This window comes from Grampus griseus (genome assembly GCF_964374135.1).
Source record: "Grampus griseus genome assembly, chromosome: 14".
Lineage (NCBI taxonomy): Eukaryota > Metazoa > Chordata > Mammalia > Artiodactyla > Delphinidae > Grampus > Grampus griseus.
The window spans coordinates 65,810,350-65,824,249 of NC_139008.1; the positions used below are offsets into that span (position 1 = coordinate 65,810,350).

Below are 13,900 nucleotides of genomic sequence, written 5' to 3' on the forward strand. Positions count from 1 at the left end.
GCGTCTGGGCCAGGGAAAACCGAGGTTGGCGCTGGCTGGGACCAGGAGGGGGCCGGGGGCGGGGCCCGAGCCCACCGGGCTGGGACGGGAAGGGCGAGGGGGCCCAGGGTGGGGTCTCCTCTTCGTCGCCCCGCCGCTCGCCCCGGCCTCCGAGCTCCGCGGCGACACAGGTAGGCGCCGGCCCACGTTGGGGAGCGGGCGGCGGGTCACCAGCGCCAGGCGGGCTCGCAGGGCTCAGCCCCCTCCTTTCCTCCTCTCCCCAGGGGCCCGCGCGGCTCCTCCCTACGCGCGGCCCGGGCTCAGGCGGCGCTCCTCCGGGTTGCTCGCTCGCTCGCCCGTGGCTGCCGCGGCGGCCGGGATCGCCGCCGCTTCCTCTTGGGGAGCCGGCCGGGGCGGGGCGGAGGGGGGAGACCGGGTGAGGGGGGCGGGCGGGGAGGGGGCTGCGCCGCGGGAGGGAGGGAGCTAGCGAGCAAGCGAGCGAGCGGGGCATTTGTGCGCAGCTCAAGTGCGCCTCGGAGCCTGCCGAGCGGCCGCGGGACAGACCGACCGAGGACAGACAGCGCCCGGAAGCCGCGCCGCCGCAGCCAGGTTAGCCGCCTCCTCCGGGCCCCGGGGACCCCGCCGCGTCTGGGCTGGTGTGTGTGGGGAGGGTGATCACCGAGGGCTCCAGGCTCGGTTTCCCGTCCTCGAGCACTGACAGGCCGGCGGGCAGGCTCCGGGGGGCTGGACAGCACCGAGGCGGGGGGCGGGCGCCTGAGCCGGGAGGCGGGGAGCGGGCGCCCGAGCCGGGAGGCGGGGGGCGGGCGCCCGAGCCGGGAGCCCCGGGCCTCGGTTTGTGCGTTTCAGTGCTGGCGCGGTATGTGTGTCGGGGTCCACGTCGCCGGGTGTGTGCTGGGTGTGAGCGCGCGTGTGCCTGTGGGTCTGTGCAAGTGGATGATCGGTGTGTGCGCGCGTGCGTGTGTGCAGCGGGTGTGCATCTGTGTGTGTGTGAGAGGGTGTGTGCCCTGTGTGTCTCCGCGCGTCTGGGCTGGGCGGTGTGTGTGCGCGCGTCTATGCGTGAATGTGTTTATGAGAGGGTGTGTCTGAAAGTGTAGCCGAGTGTGTGTACATTTGGATGAGGGTGTGTGCCAGTGGCTTCGCTTGTGGCTGGAACCTGTGGCGGAGTGTGTGTGTGTGCGCGCGCGCCACTGTGAGTCCCCGTGTGTGCGCGTGTGAGGGCGGGTGTGCACCCGCGTAGCCCCGCGTAGCCCCCGTGTGCGTGTGCGCGGCTTTGTCTCCGCACAGCCTGGAGGAAGGGGTGGGGGCGGCGGCCGAAGCGCTGCCGTCGCCGGGAACCGGGCACCTGGCCGGGGCAGAGGGCGGCGGCAGCGGCGGGAGCGTCCCCGCTGGGCCTAGACTCCTTGCCGGCAGGTGGGCGGCCACACCCCGGGGGCCGGAGGGAGCCGGGCTGACAGAGGGGCCCGCTGGAGCGGAGGGCGTGTCCTGCCTGGAGCCCGGGTGTGTGTGTTGGTGATGGTGGAGACAGCGGTCCCCAGGCTGGTGACCTAGTCGGTTCAGGGATCCATTTCCTGTCGTGGTGCGGGGACAGTCGGCCAGAGCCAGACTGGGCCTGGCCAGCTCAGCCGCACTCCCATCCTCACCCCTCCCAGCTCCCTGGGGTAGAGCCGCACCTTAGGTGCCCTGAAGGGAGGAGGGAGAACCACTCTCTTAAAGGGCCAGTGCCCACCCTCCAAGGAACGCCCCCTCAGATGTCTACTTTGAGAGAGGTCTCTGGGTGTGTCTTACTCCGTTCTTCATGTATCGATGCAGCGCATGCATTTGGAGATGTGTGCATGTGTGTGTTTCTTGTGCATTTGGGGGTGCAGATGTATTTTATCAGTGAACAGTGAATCATGCATCTCTTGAAGTCTATGTGTATGTGTTTCTTAATGAGTTTTAGTATATTTGTTTTTATGTACACATAACTGTTTGTATGTTAGTGAGTCTGTGCATGTGGGTTTGCAAGATAAGTGGCATTTTGCTGCCAACTGGAATAGGATAGAAAAATTTTGTCCAGGGCCACCCTATTTTAGAAAAACTGGGTGAAAAGGTGGTTTGGAAATTTAGCCCCCGGCTTTGTGGGTTTCAGATGCTGGTACTGAAATGTAGGTAGACTGGGATTAGACTGGATATGAGGATAGAAACCGAGACTCTTACAAGAGGAAGGAAGTGTTCTGGAAGAAGGCTATCCAAGTGTAAGAATTCACCCTCCACTTCCAGTTCTTCTTCCCTAGAACTTCACCTCCCCCTCTGCTACTCAGCTTGCCAGGATAAAGTGCACAGGATTTGGAGTGTAAAGGGAGGGAGCTGGGAGTGTGAAAGGAAGGAGGGTGGATGGGTGATAGGATTGGGGGCCAACAGCAGATTTTTGCAATTTTAAAAATGTTTCCCTACTGAAGGCAGCAGAAGCTGGGGGAAAGCTGAGCTTGCTGTCCCCTTTCCTGAATCCCTTTCCCAGGGTAGGAAAGGCTCTGGTCTGCAGCTCAGGAGCCCTGGAATTTGGTGCAGGGGTTTCCTTTGGACTTTGGTCAAACCTTTCATGTTTTTACCTGTTCACTCAACACATTTTTATTGAGCTTCTCTTATATAAGGGTCTAAACCCCCTAAGCCTCAGTTTCCCTAGCTGAGCAGCTAGTAGGCTGGATTCTGAGACTTTGAGTCCCCTTCCCTTTCTCAGAGTGCTAGAGTTTGTCTCATTGTTACCCACATTTAGGAATCTACCCTTTTAGCTCCCAAGGATCCTGGCCATGGGCCCCACTCACCACTCCTCCTTGCCCTCGTATATTCTAGTCTAGAGCAGTGGTTCTCAAAGTATGGTCACCCCACCAGCAGCAGCAGGGTTACCTAGGATCTAGTTAGAAATACAAATTCTTGGGGCTCCCGCCAGATCTACTGAATCAATAACTCTGGGGGTGGGGCCCAGCAGTCTATGTTTTAACAAACACAGGAAATCCTGATTCACATTAGAGCTCAAGAGAGGTGCAGGCAGGGAGCTGGAACCTCCTATAGGATGAAACACCTGGAAAGCATCTCCTGCCCCCTTCCACACACATACCTGAAGTAGCTGACAGCCCTAACCTGGCAAGTAGAGGTTCTGGCTTCAAGTCCCAGGTCTTCCTTGTGATCTTGGACAAATCACGCCTTCACAAAATAATTCAATGACTTGTTGACAGCATCTGCTCTGGGCTAGGTTCTGAGCAAGGGGTTTCCCTGCTCTGCTTCGTTTCTTCATTTCTTACGTTGATTTACAAGGCCTGCCCACCTCTCTAGAAACCAGTCACTCTGGCCTTCTTTTAGTTCATCTAGGCAGCAGGAGCTCTTTTGCCTCTGGGATTTTGCACATGCTGTTCCCTCCGTCTACCACACCCTTCCCCTGCTTCTTCTTTTTTTTTTTTTTCAGTACGCAGGCCTCTCACTGTTGTGGCCTCTGCAGTTGCGGAGCACAGGCTCCGGACATGCAGGCTCAGCGGCCATGGCTCACGGGCCCAGCCGCTCCGCAGCACATGGGATCTTCCCAGACCGGGGCACGAACCCGTGTCCCCTGCATCGGCAGGCGGACTCTCAACTACTGCGCCACCAGGGAAGCCCCCCCTGCTTCTTATGTTGGTTAACTCCCACTCTTCAGATTTCAACTGAAGAATCACTTTCTCAGGGGAGCCTTCACCAACAACTCCTTTAAGATAACTCAGTTTTTCCTGTTATACCTTCTTATAGCTCCCTGTATTTCATAACACTTATGAGATAAGTAATTATACATGAACTTGTTAGTTGTTTGTCTCTCCTCACTGGATTGAAAATGCCATCTGGGCACAAACTTGCTTATCAGTCTTCCTAGTGCCACCACACCATGTCTGGCTTATGACTGGTGTTCAATAAATTTGTTGAATGGTTGACTTTCTAATATGGGAGATGGTATTAAAGGATACCCTTTGTCCTCTCGAGGCCTGACATTGTAATATCTAAGCAGGCTTCATACTTTTCTTTTTTGGCTGCATCAGATCTTAGTTGCAGCACGCGGGCTTCTCTCTAGTGTGGCGTGTGGGCTCCAGAGCGCATGGGCTCTGTAGTTGCAGCACACAGGCTCTCTAGTTGTAGCGTGTGCTCAGTAGATGTGGTGCACGGCTTAGTTGCCCCGCAGCATGTGGGATCTTAGTTCCCCAACCAGGGATCGAACCTGCGTCTCCTGAATTGGAAGGTGGATTTTTAACCACTGGACCACGAGGGAAGTCCCCAGGCTTCAGACTTTGTTGAAGTAGATTCATCTGGTTTTTTTTACTGCTAAGTCGCCTGGCTATAGATTTGAGCCCCTGTTGTGTGGCCAGGCCTATGCTGGGCTCTGCTCTAGGGGAGACGGGAAAAAGCTCTCTAGGAGATACAGCCTACCTTGTTTTCTGTGTCCTCCTGGATTAAGATCCTGCAAGAATGAGAAGAGGAAGAACATTGAATAAGGAATCTAAAGATCTAGGTCCACATCTTGATACCTGACTGTGGGCAAGTCACTCTTCCTTTCTTGCTTGTTTCCTCTTCTGTAAAATGAGGGTATTAGGATGGATGGTGTACCTAACATCGGTTACTAGCACTGGCGCTAGAGTATGGAGCACTGTCTTCGCTACCTACTAGTTGCGTGGACTTGGACAAGTGACTTCATGTCTTCATTTTCTCACCTGTAAAACAGGATCAGTAATAGCATCCGTTTCAAAGGGTTGTCTTGAGAGTGAAATGAAGTAACATACGTGGAATGCTCGGCACAGTGCTGAGCACATAGTAAATATTTGGTAAATGGTAGCAATTGCTACTGTTATGGCTACTCCACAGTTCAACATTCTTGAATGCCTTTATACTGGGCCCTAGGCCTACAGTGACAGAAATGAATACAACAGTGTTCCCAGGCTGAGTGTGCAGGGCAGACCTGTAATGATGAACAATGTACAAGGTGGCAAGGTATGGCTGTTCATGGAGGTAAATGTGGTTGGGCTGGATTTTATTTTCCAGGTAGTTGGAGCAGCATGTGCAAAAGCACCACGACTTGTTAGGGGAAATACAAATAGTTCCATGTGGTTGGAGCAGAAGGCGGTGAGGGGTGGGGACAGGTGGGGTGAGTGGCTGGAGATAAAGAGGAATTTGAGGCCAGATCTGACACAGGCTCTGGGTCCTACAGGTTGTGAAGAGTTAGGGAAGAAGATTAAGCTAGCCAGGAAGGATCGGATTTGCATTTCAAAACCACAGCTCTCCAGGTGGTGGTAGAGGCTGGCCTGGGTGGAGGGGGAGGATGGTCCATCTGGAGTCGGAGCTCAAAGGGTGCTTATGTGCATGATGGAAGGGCCCAGTGGGATGGCTAGACACCTGGGACATGGAAGAAGCCCCGTTGATGGACTTCAGGCCAGCCTGAACCAGGGAAGTGAAGGAGAGATGAGAAGGACTCCTCCATGGGCCCCAGGACTCCATTAACCTCCAAGGCTGCCTAATGAGTGGGAATCTGAAAAATGGAATTTAAGAGTCTCAGGTCTGCTGCTCAATGGACTCACTGTGTATTAATTTCCTAGGGCTGCTTATTGAAATACCACAATCTGGGTGTCCTTAAAAAGCAGAAATTTATTCTCTCGCAGTGTGGAGCTAGAAGTCAGAAAGCAGGGTGTTGGCAATGTTGGTTCCCTCTGAAAGCTCTGAGGTGGGTGGCAGGGGCATCTGTTCTGTGCCCCTCTCCCAGCTTCTGGTGGCGGCCAGTAATCCTTGGAGCTCCTTAGCTTGCAGCTGCATCTGCCTCTGTTGTCACATGGCTTTCTTCCCTTTCTCTGGTGTGTCTCTGTGTCATCTCTTCTTCTAAGGACACCAGTCATCTTGGGTTTAGGACCCACCCGTATCCAGCATGACCTCATTTTATTTTAACTCATTGCTTCCGCAAAGACTCTATTTCCAAATAAGGTCACATTCTGAGCGTCTGTGTAGACATGAATTTGGGGGGACACTATTCAACTCAGTACATACAGGAAGATGGAAAAGACTGCAGGTCTTGGAGTCCCACAAGCCCAGGTCCCAATCCAGGCTTTGCAATGGAGCAGCCATGAGGCTTTTTCTCAGCCTCAGTGTCCTCTTCTCTGAAACGGGGACAGTAGCACCTGCAGTGCCGGGTTGTGGTGGTGACACTTGGTCAAGATAACAGATATGAGTGAGCCTAGTGAGGTGACGCACAGCAGGCGTCCCGTAATTACTGCTTCTGCTTTGACTCCCCCTTCTCTGCACTTAGTAGCCTGGACAAGCCACTTAAATCTTTTTTTTTTTAAATTAGTTTATTTATTTTTGGCTGTGTTGGGTCTTCGTTGCTATGTGCGGGCTTTCTCTAGTTGTGGCGAGTGGGGGCTACTCTTCGTTGCGGTGCACAGGCTTCTCATTGTGGTGGCTTCTCTTGTTGCAGAGCATGGGCTCTAGGTGTGCGGGCTTCAGTAGTTGCAGCACATGGGCTCAGTAGTTGTGGCTCACGGGCTCTAGAGCGCAGGCTCAGTAGTTGTGGTGCATGGGCTTAGTTGCTCCGCGGCATGTGGGATCTTCCTGGACCAGGGCTCGAACCTGTGTCCCCTGCATTGGCAGGCAGATTCTTAACCACTGCGCCACCAGGGAAGTCACAAGCCACTTAAATCTTGCTTCACTTTCCTTATCTGCCAAATATGAATAATCATCGTCCAGCTCTACTTAAGTCACCAGATTGTGAATCCCAGGGGATAATGAGAAAGCTCTTTGTAAACTGCTTTAGAGTTTGTGGCTGTGTTTTTAAATTATAATCGTCATCTTCATAATAACCCTTGGCCATTGCCACATCCACGGCACTCTCAGCAGAGCCCAGCTCGGCACACTCCTCTTCTGAGGCAAGTCCTCTTTGCCCCTTTGTGCTCCAAGGTATCCTACCAGTAGGATAGCTGCTGTCGGAGTTGGGAGAACCTTAGAGAAACTCCTCGTCCTCCGTTGCCCTCATTAGCCAGAGGAAGGAAACACGCTCTGAGGGAAGTGACACCCCTCAGGTCACACAGCTGGTCAGTGGCAATCGGAACACCTCGTTTGTGGTTCCTGTTTAGAGTCTGAATGGTGCTTTTTCCCTAGTCGCAACTTCAGCCTCCGAAGCAGGACCTTGGGGCAGGTAGAGGCCTGGAGAGGGCTCCGCATGGGACCCGGAGGTGGGGACCCAGTGGGGGGAGTCCTGCTGAGTCAGGATCAGAATCCACAAGGGGGTCCCTGAGTCCTAAGTGAGCGAGTAGTGCCTCTGCAGGCTGAATGGGCAAGTGGTTTTGTTCTCAGCCCGGCTCTGGCCGTCTCTGCCTGCTCCAGGGGAGGAGGCCGTCATGGGCAGGCAGCAGCCGCGTGGGGAGCCAGAGCCTGGAGGTAACCCAAGGCTTCAGTGTCCCTGCTGACAGCCAGGGCGGTGCTTCTCAGCAGACTGTGTCCCTTTAAGCCTTGCCTTGGCGGGCCTGGGGAGGCTCCGGGAAGGAGAGAAGGCTTATCCTGTGTTGGCAGCTTCCCTGAAGTCATCTTCCTTTCCCCCAAGCTGGGGAAGCCAGGCCGCCCCCACCCTTGATTTTCCTTTCCCTTCCTCCCTCCTCTTCTCAGTCTTCTTTCTCTCCCTTCCCCTACCTCCCCCTCCTCTCTCTCCCCATCATCTCTCTGGGTTAAAGCTCTAAAGATAAAGCCTCCAGACCCAGTTCCGGTGGGTGGTTTGGGAGTTGCTTGAGGCCACCTAAGAATTAGAAAGCCTAGAGTCTTCCTCGTCAGAGGCTCGCTCTGGTGACTGATAAACAAGTGCTTACGTTTATTGGCTCACCATGTGCCAGGCCCCGTGCTCAGTGGTTTATGCGCCTTATGTCTTTTAATCCTTGCAACTACCCAGTGAGGCAGAGATTACGGTCCCCACTTTATTAAAGGAGGCTAAATAACTTGCCCAAGGCCTACCCAGTCCTCAGCCAGCAAGTGGCACAGTTGGATTTAAAGCCAGATCTAGCCAAAGCCCACAGGTGGTCTGGAGTCTTTCCTATACTGCCCCGGATGGAGGCTGTGAGAACGTTTAGGGGTCCACAGAGGGATGCACACTTGCTCAAATTTGGAGAACAGATTCTTGGCTCAGAGAGTGGGGTCTCCTGCTTCCTAAACCTATGCTGTCACCCCATCAGGGACTGGCCTTCCTACCAGGAAGGACAAGGCTCTGAGCCCCTCTGGTTCTAGGCAGCTGCCCACCTGTTGGAGAGATGCTGCGTCAAGAGCAGGTAACAGGGCAGGACTGCAGGCGCTTGGCTTTTTCTTTAGATGTTGTTTTGTCACTGGCCACCTCAGTTCTTCATTGATTATCTTGAGTCTCCCAATTAAATGAGCTTATCATCTGCAAAGCATGATAGTTTTATCTCCTCAGAAGGGTGCTTGGGGGCTTGGAGGTCCTCTGTCAGGCTCGGTGATGGAGGGGAGGGAGGCAGAGGCTGCAGCCAGGAAACGGAGATTCAGGAGCAGAGTTGTGTAGAAAGGAAAAGGAAGGGAGCCGGACCTGACTGAGGGCTGGAGTGAGAGTCTGGAGAGAGGAAAAGAACCTTTAGGCTGGGGTTGATAGGAACCCTCCTCCCGCCCCAAGTGCAGCCCAGGAGTCCGGACTCTCTCCCAGGCAGGGCTGCTGATCTCAGAACGTCAATTCAGAACCTAGCCAGCTGCAGTCAGCTTGCTGGGCCTCCTCTCACCCTCACCACGACCATGACCATGACCAGGGCCAGCTTGAGCAGGTGGCTCAACCAGAAGGGACCTTGATTAATGAGCAGTGGCTTTAAAACTTCTAGCCACAGAGCCCTCTCTATGTTCAATCTGTGAACCAGCTAAAAGGAGAGCGGCTGAGCACCACGTGGTGGGGGCCCTGGAATCAGCCTGTTTTAATAGGTTCCAGTCGAGGTGACTGGGACACAGAGGGTTCTCAGACTGCCCTCGGGGAACGCTGGTCTCAGATGTTTGTGAACTTCCGAAACGGCATGCACAATTCTCAGAGTGTTCCCTGTCCTTGGGAAAGGATCCACACGCACCACGTGAGTCTCTGAGTCACGACCCAGAAAAGTTCAGAACTGCCGACTTCAGGGCTGTTTTGTTGAGTGGGAGCCTAATGACTGGAGAAGGTCGCTGGGGGGTCATGGCAGAGTGAAGCATTGAAGGCAGATTTCTCCTACCTCTCAGCACATGGCTGGTTCTGCTGCGAAGGGACTGCGAACCGGTCTCTTCCCCTATCTGGGCCTCAGTTTTCCCAGCTGTAAAAATGAGGGTTGGACAGGATAAGCCCAAGGTCCCACGCAGCTTTGATCTGTAGTTCTGGAAGCCAGGTCTACTGCTGCCCAATTCACAGTCTTTGCCCCTTTCCTTGTTTCCTCCCCAGCATCACCCACTTCTGGTGGGGCCACTTCCTCCCTTCAGCATCTCCCATCTTGAGAGAGTCTGTACAGAGCCTGGATTCTAGCCCCTTGAGCCCCTTCTGGCAGACCATGCGCCCAGGCACTCAGCACTCTCTCCCTTTCCACACCCGCTTACCAGAATGAATCAGCTGCCTGGGAGTCTGGGGACGCTCATGGTGGCCTCTCTTCAGGGCCAGACACCTGGGACCAGTGCCAAGGGGAGGGGCTTGGAGAATGCATTTGCTGTGGCTCCTGGGACACGCCCAGTGCTTACCTGTGTCTTTGCCCCAACTTCCTGGGTTCATCTCTGCCAGGAATGCCACACCCGGTCCTTCCCCAGTCACTGTTGAAATCCTGCCTGCCTTGTCAAGGCTCAGCTCAGATGCCAACCTCTGTCCCCCAAAGCCTTGTGAGCCCTCCCGTCCCCAACCCCACAGGGAGATTTGTCTTGCTGTCCTCTGCATTCCCTTAGCACCTTATCGGGTCTCCTCTGGGGACAAGTTCTGCTTGCTCTTGACTTTATCCTGGGACGTGGCTTGTCTCTTTTGCTAGATTGTGAGTTCCAGATGTCTCATGTAATATTCTGTGCTCCCAGCACCTAGCATAGGGCTTTGCACAGAGTAGGTACCTAATAGAAGGTTGTGAAGTTTTATTTATGGAATCTGCCTCTGGCCCTGGGCTGGGCTGGTTTCTATGGGACCCCCATAGCCCCATCACTGGCAGGTCACAGCTTCTCACATATCCCCTCCTTTATGTGTGGATTGGAGGGAGGCCAAGTAGGGCGGTGGATAAGAACTTAAATTCCAGTCTTATGACTGCCATCTCCTGGCTATGTGACCTTGGGCAAATCATTTCACCTCTCTGAGCCTCAATTTCCTCAGTTGAAGACAAAGGGGTAGGAATGACAAGTCTATGGGGGGCTTGGGAGGATGAACTGAAATGATACCTGTAAAATGCTGAGATCTGAGCATTGTAAAGAATGAATGATCAATAAGCAATTATAATTCATTATTTTTCAGGTAATGGTTATTATCGTTGTTTTAGCAGGCACCTACTGTGTTCTCACGGTGCTGGGGGGCAAGGGTGAGGGACAGAGACAAATAATTGCAGGAGTTCCTTGGTCTGCAGGGTCTTAAGGTCACATAGGGCTGGTAAGCCTCTCCTCTGGGGAGCAGTGTCTGGGAGAGACATGGCTGAGTGACTTGAGGAGTGAGTGATCAGTGTAGACTCCGTGCTGGAGGTTTGAGCTGGATGGGCAAGAAGTGGGAGGGGGCCGTGGGGAGCAGGGAGACAGGTATTCCCTGTGGAGATAAAGGAGGCGAGTGCCAGGCCGGGCATGGGAAAGTGGGGCGCATTCTTGGAGCGATGCGGGCAGGATGCAGGAAAGGGCAGAGTGGAAGCCGAGGCAGCTCTAGAACCTCCACTTAGAAGGGCCTTAGGGTCAGCACCCCAGATGGAGGGGGAGCTTCAAGCCTTGTTTCACCAAGAAGAAATTGGGGGAATGGTAGCTCATGATGCCGCTACTGAGAACGACAGAGAGAAGACTGGAAAGGTGGGGCAGAAATAAAAAGCTGGGGATTTATGGTGGAGGTAGGAGAGCCCAGTGAGCCCTCAGGGCCTTTGTCCCTCTGCCCAGGCTTGAGCTGAGAATGCTCAGGGGTGAGCTGTAGCTCCGGGCATCTGCGGGCCTGTTCTCAGAGTCTTTCTCATAATATCAAGGCTGCCTGTTTCCCTGGCCAGGATCTGAACTCTGGTCTGTCTGAAGTTAAAACGCAAACTGATCCCAGAAATGTCAGAATCTCTAAATATCTGGAGAAGCGATCTCTTAATCCACGCCCCCTCACCACCACATTACACAGATGGGAAGCAGAGGTCCAGAAGCGGGAGGCCCCGCCCAAGGACGCAGAGTGAACGGGCCACAGTGAGTTTTGCTCCAGCCTGGTGTGGGCTTTTGTCGTTTGTAGGCCTAGGTTAGGGGAAGAGGGTGAGGAGGGGGCCCGAGGAGGGGGCCCAAGGAGGGGTGTAAATGACAAACAAATGCCAAATTAGGAACCGTCGGTTGCCAGGGTGTGTGTGTGATCCCAGGTGAGTAGGATGTGAGTGGGCTGGAGCCGTCATCATCCCGGGCTTTCCTTCCCGGAAAGGAAAAAGGGCCACATAGGTGGGATCCAGGGGAATATTGGGATGTGGGGGAGTTCAGGGGGTGGCCTGAGAAGAGGAGGCTGTTGCCAAGCAGCGAGAGACAAGACTATATTACAGCGGCACAGAGCATCCCAGCCTCTTGGGCCTGGCCTTGTACAGCCCTGTAGGTGATACCGTAGTGTTATCTGTCACCCCTTGTTTATGGGGAAGAATGAGGGCTGCAAAGGTCACAGCTAGGAAGAGCAGCGCCAGGGCTGGGGGACTTCAAAGCCATTGCCTGGCATGTCCTGGGTGGCTGCCCTCCTGGTTCTCAGCCCAGCTTGGTCTCAGCAAGGACCCAGGACAAGTGAACTTTTGCCTTCCTTCATTTCTCCTCCATCACTCCACCCCCTTATTTGTTAATTAGAAATATTTATTGAGCACCTACTATGTGCCAGGAGCTGTCTGTGACCTTATAGAACTTATGCTGTCACCCCTTAGCTGCCCCACACTGGTAGGTTGGGACCAGAAGGAGGAAGTGGGTTGCTTCACTAAACACCCCTTTCTCCCTTCACACCAAGCCCTTCCCCTCTATCCCCTTCCAAGTCCATCTACCCCAGATGGGACTTTTTTTTTTAATTTTTTATTTTTTTGCTGTACGCGGGCCTCTCACTGTTGTGGCCTCTCCCGTTGTGGAGCACAGGCTCCGGAGCGCAGGCTCAGCGGCCATGGCTCACGGGCCCAGCTGCTCCGCGGCATGTGGGATCTTCCCGGACCAGGGCACGAACCCGTGTACCCTGCATCGGCAGGCGGACTCTCAACCACTGAGCCACCAGGGAAGCCCCAGATGGTACTTTTTGCTGGAACTGCCTCCTGCTGAAATGGAAACCAATCAGAGTTAATTGTTAAACCTAATAACTGGCGAGAGTTTCACCTGGTTAGGCTGCAGGGAGAGGGCTGACTGCTAGCTGTGCCCCCCAGGAGAGGGGTGGAGCTGCCCAGGTTTTTCTGGCCTATACCTGCCACCCTGTCCCTACTCTGGAATCTGCCGCCAGGGCCTGCTCCTCCCCTCCTCCCCGGGGGGTGAGAGGTGGACTGCCCCTTGGATCCTTTCCCTTGACTCCAGCTGAGGTGACCCTGGGAGGTGAGTACAGGCTCTGGCCCTAGTCCAGGGGCCTCTGGGTGAGTGTTCTTGGGCGAGATGTGGGGGAGGGCATGGCGCCGAGCCTAGGAGACCCAACCCAGAGGGCAGGCAGCCAGTGAACCTTGCTGGCTTTGCCTCCTGCTGGGTAGGGGTGGGGAGGGTTGGGAATTGTACCCTAGCGGCCTAAGCCCTGTGTGCAGGACCGTCACCCAGTGCAGCCCATGCCACTTCCTTCCCTTTCCCCTCTTCACTGGTTATCCTGTTAGGGGCCATTCTTTGCCATTTAGACTGGGACAGGAGGGAATTTAGTGGCAAAGGCTAGAAGCCTGAGCCCCAGACCGGGCCCCTGCCAAGCTTTAGGGACAGAGCTTAGGCTTCCAAGTCAGACAGGCTGTGGGTCAAACCTGGGGGACCTTGGAGTGATGGCCCGTCTCTCGGAGCCATAGTGCCATCTGAGCAATGGGTACTCTGTCCCTTTGTCACCCGCGCTGTAAGTATAAAGGCACCAGAGGTCGATATTAATATCAGGCTCCGTAGGGGGTTGGAATAAGTAGACACCATTCTATTGACATTCAACTTTATTTTGGGAGGCCTAGCTCTGGCTTAGGGCCAAGGAGGCCACCAGTCCCGCCCTCTAGGACTTGACTGTTAGAGCTGCCCCATACGGTAGCCACCAGCCACGTGAGACTACTGAGCACTTGGAATGTGGCTGGTGTCACCGAGGAACTGAATTTGTAATCTTATTTAATTTTAGTTAATTTAAAAATTAAAAAGAATATTCCAGTTATTGGAAAACTTCTGTGTATGTTTGTGAACTTAGATTTGTGCAAACACTTTTTCAATTGTCAAGGCTAAGACACTGTAAATATCTGATGAAAATTTAGTGTGAGAATCGAGATGTGCTGTAAGCGTAAGGTGTACACTGGATTTAGAAGACTTAGTATGAAAAAAAAGATTGTAAAATATTTCAGTAATACTTTTGGATTTTTTCTTTTTTGGTGGGGGTAGGTCTCAAGGCTTGTGGGATCTTAGTTCCCCAACCAGGGACTGAACCTGGGCCCCCAGCAGTGGAAGCGCAGAGTCCTAACCACTGGACTGCCAGGGAATTCCCTCAATAATACTTTTGATATTGATGACATGTTAAATAAATATACTATTAGGGCTTCCTTGGTGGCGCAGTGGTTGAGAGTCCGCCTGC

The 13,900-nt window shown here is 54.1% G+C and overlaps 1 protein-coding gene across 1 annotated transcript in view; it reads left to right on the forward strand.

The window, feature by feature from the left end:
* Positions 1-520: 520 nt before the first annotated feature.
* EPB41L1 (erythrocyte membrane protein band 4.1 like 1) overlaps positions 521-13,900 on the forward strand; it is a 123,591-nt gene continuing 110,211 nt past the window's right edge. The window contains exon 1 of the mRNA XM_082670332.1: positions 521-588. The gene's annotated coding sequence lies outside the window, so the exon portion shown is untranslated. The remainder of the gene's footprint in view (positions 589-13,900) is intronic.